This window comes from Trachypithecus francoisi, unplaced genomic scaffold (assembly GCF_009764315.1).
Source record: "Trachypithecus francoisi isolate TF-2019V2 unplaced genomic scaffold, Tfra_2.0 Lachesis_group10, whole genome shotgun sequence".
Taxonomy (NCBI): Eukaryota; Metazoa; Chordata; class Mammalia; order Primates; family Cercopithecidae; genus Trachypithecus; species Trachypithecus francoisi.
In genome coordinates, this window is record NW_022681455.1 from 3,646,600 (window position 1) to 3,650,508 (window position 3,909).

Here is a 3,909-nt window from a genome sequence, read left to right on the forward strand (position 1 = left end):
GTGAAACCCCATCTCTACTAAAAATACAAAAATTAGCTGAGCCTGGTGGCGCGTGTCTGTAATCCCAGCTACTCGAGAGGCTGAGACAAGAGAATCACTTGAATCCGGGAGGTGGAAGTTGCAATGAGCCGAGATCATGCCACTGCGCTCCAGCCTGGAGCTCAGCAAGACTCTGTCTCAGAAAATAAATAAACAAATAATAAATAAATAAGCAAACAAAAAAATGGAGTATGCTTTATTGTATAACGGAGTATACTGAATAAGCCCCATGCCACATCCACCGGAAACTAGTTAAAGACTGGGGATTTATTTGTTCATATTAAAAAGGCAACTTTGTATACAATTCTTGGGAGGTTTGACTTTGCTCTGCTGCTCATGAAATATGGAATGTCTGTCTCTTGGGCAAGACAGTTCCAGCATCCAGGAGGATGGGGAGGGCAGAGGAGGGTGTTGTGGTGTTTGCTGGGTAGTGGTGGCTCTATGAGATGGCACAGAGAGACAGTGTGGCAGGAAAACAGGTGAAGGGAGACAAAGAGGCAGACGATTCCAACGGGACCATCCAGAGTCCAGGGGATGTGGCTGTTGCACCCCAGCACCCCACACAGAGCCTTCTCACAATACCGTCTTCTTTCTTTTCCGCTCTCTTCCTTCCTTTCTCCCCCAAGACCTATACTCTTCAAATTACAAAAGTACCAAATATTGCACACATCCAAAAGTGAAAAATGAACCTCCTCTTTCTACCCAAGCCCGTGAACAGTGGTTCTTATGGTTTAGTACGCAGAAGAACCACTTGGGGAGCTTGTAAATAAGCCAGGATTCCTGTGACCCATGCCCAGAGGGTCTGATTTACCAGGTCTGGATTAGGGTCTTCATTGTTAACAGCCCTTAGCCCCCAGGAGTGATTCTGATGTTAGTGACCTTTGAATTCCGCTTTAAGGTGTGTTGTCCGGAGCTGGCTGGTGCTGGCTGCTAGGAGTAGGGTGTGTATCCTTTCTCTTTTCTTTTCTTTTCTTTCTTTCTTTCTTTCTTTTTTTTTTTTTTTTTTGAGACAGAGTTTTGCTCTTATTGCCCAGGCTGGAGTGCAATGGCGCGATCTCACTCACTGCAACCTCTGCCTCCCAGGTTCAAGCGATTCTCCTGCTTCAGCCTCCTGAGTAGGTGGGATTACAGGCACCCACTACCATGCCTGGCTAATTTTTGTATTTTTAGTAGAGATGGGGTTTCAGCATGTTGGCCAGACTGGTCTCGAACTCCCAACCTCAGGTGATCTGCCCGCCTCAGCCTCCCAAAGTGCTGGGATTACAGGCGTGAGCCACCATGCCCAGCCAGGTGTGTCATTTCATATTTAGCCATGCTGACCTGGAGCACATGTGAGCTGGTGCTGTGTGACCTGGAGCGCACACACACGGGACTACATTACATGTGATACATAGTTCTCCCTGTCTGGCCATGGACCATAAGCTAGAGCCCATCTGTTACAAAACCTGCATTTGACTAGACAAATTAAGAGTAGGATTAGAGAATCCTCATACACTGCTTTCTGCAATACCAACCCATCTATTCTTGCTGTCTGAAAAAACCTGCCCACACAGAGTCAAACAAAGCCACTCCTCATTGCCAGTGATAGGCTAGAGTTCTGGCTGGTCTTTATCTGCAGCTGGCAATAGATTAGGCTTCCTGCTACCCTACAAATAGCCTTTAACCTATTCCCTTGTGGTAATTAATATTTTGTGGTGAGCCAATACCTGCACAGGCATGTTCCATGCCTGACCGGTCTGAATACCAGGATTCATTCCCTAATAGAGCCAACTGCATGGCCCCAGGGACTGAGTTCCACTGTGGAAAGAGTAAAGGTCGTGACGCCAAGTAGGCCTGAGTTCAGCTGGGTGCCCCTTTCACCAACTGAATGCATGTGGTCAAGTCAATTAACTGCACACAGAACCTCAAATTTTCACCTGTTAAATGGATATAGCAATGCTCTGCTTACAGTAATGGTCATGAGGGTTAAATGAAATGACACAGAAAGAAGTTTACCCACAGTAAGCTTTCAGCAAATTCATTCATTTGGCAAGTATTTATTGGGTACCTGCCTATTGCACCCTGATGGATTGCTAGCCAGACTCTACTTCCCTTGGCCGTAGCAGTGCTGGACTGGGCCCTGGAGTGTGGTGTAGTGGTGAGCAAACAGAGACAAATATCCCTGTTGATGGAGCTCATGGTCTGATGGGAGCCATCATTACTATCATTATTGTTCCATGGTCATCTGTTGCTCTAAGACTGTAAGTTGACTCGATCTTTGTGAAAGAAGGAAGTGAGGCAGCTAAGCAGGATTAGGAGGCGGTACACTCAGGAGACTTGTCTTGCACCAAGAATATGGATGTGCTCCAACCTTATTGGAATCCATCACAATCGGGATGTTGACGAATTCAGGTTTCCACATACAACTCTTTAGATAAATGGCTAAATATAAGCCTGTCCTATACCAACCATAGTAATCAATCCTTAAAGAGGAAGCAAGACAGATCCCCTTGCCTGTGCTCATCTTTCTTAGTCGGGGAAATATTGAAGGGGTGGCCCCTGGGTTCCCATCACCAAACTTGAAACCAGCCTGCTGAAGGTTGCTGACCACGTGGTCAATGAGATTCTGAAACCAAGTAATGTATTGTAGATGGATGTTTCCTGCGACTGCATGGTTTGTTTTGTTTTATTGCATACATTTCAAAGTATTTAACATGTGGCCAAGAAATTGTGTTCAGAAAATTGCAAAAGAAAACTCAAGAGAATAAGGCCTCCAGAAAAAAAAATAAAACATGTTTTTAGGGTAATGAAAGCCAGGAAAAATAATTAATAGTTATTAAATCAATTTTGAATTAGATTGTTATTTCAATTCCTTGTGTGAATGACTAAATCATAAGCTACTCACAAGGGATGGAAAAACTGTGAATGGAAAGCCAATTCCAAATTCAGCACGTTTAGATGTTCTGTTATATTCAACGTGCTGATAAAGCCCTTGATGGAAATAAATACACATATATTCCCCAAGTTTAGTACGCAGAAGAACCACCTGGGAAGCTTGTAAATAAGGCAGGATTCCTGCGACCCATCCCCAGAGGATGGGAGTTTTAGTAAAACCAAGTTTTACTAAAAGAAAATTCATTTCTTCCCACTAAAAAATGTGGAATAATGTAAAAGATGTATATTGGCTTGAAGAAGGGCTGCCTTCGTAGCTGCCCCGCACCCCTCGTGTCTGGGTGGAACTCTGCTGGGCTGAGGTTCTGGACAGTCTGCGTGGGATAAGGTCTCAACCTATGGGGTTGAGCTGCCCACTCACTTGGTAATTCTGCAAATGGAATCTAGTGTGTGTGCACTTGTTTATTATTTAAAATCACATTTATTGGCCAGGCGCAGTGGCTCACACCTGTAATCCTAGCACTTTAGGAGGCCGAGACAGGTGGATCACCTGAGGTTAGGAATTTGAGACCAGCCTGGCCAACATGGTAAAACCCCATCTCTACTAAAAATACAAAAATTAGCCAGGCATGGTGGTGCATGCCTGTAATCCCGTCTACTGGGGAAGCAGAGGCAGGAGAATCGCTTGAACCTGGGAGGTGGAGGTTTCAGTGAATCGAGATGGCGCCACTTCATTCCAGCCTGGGCAACAAGAGCGAAACCCCGTCTCAAAAAAAAAAAAAAATTACATTTATTCAGCACCAATTCTATGGTACAAATTAGATGCAAAAATGAGCTGGCCTTGCCCTGCACTCACAGAGCCTGCAGACAAGGAGATAGGGAACTAGAAGTCAGTGTGGTCTTGCAGGACCCTCTGAAATCTAACCCAACTGCATGACCCAGCAAAGGCTGCAGGGAAACTAAGAACAGAGGCAGCCCTGCTGATGCATTATTCAGCCA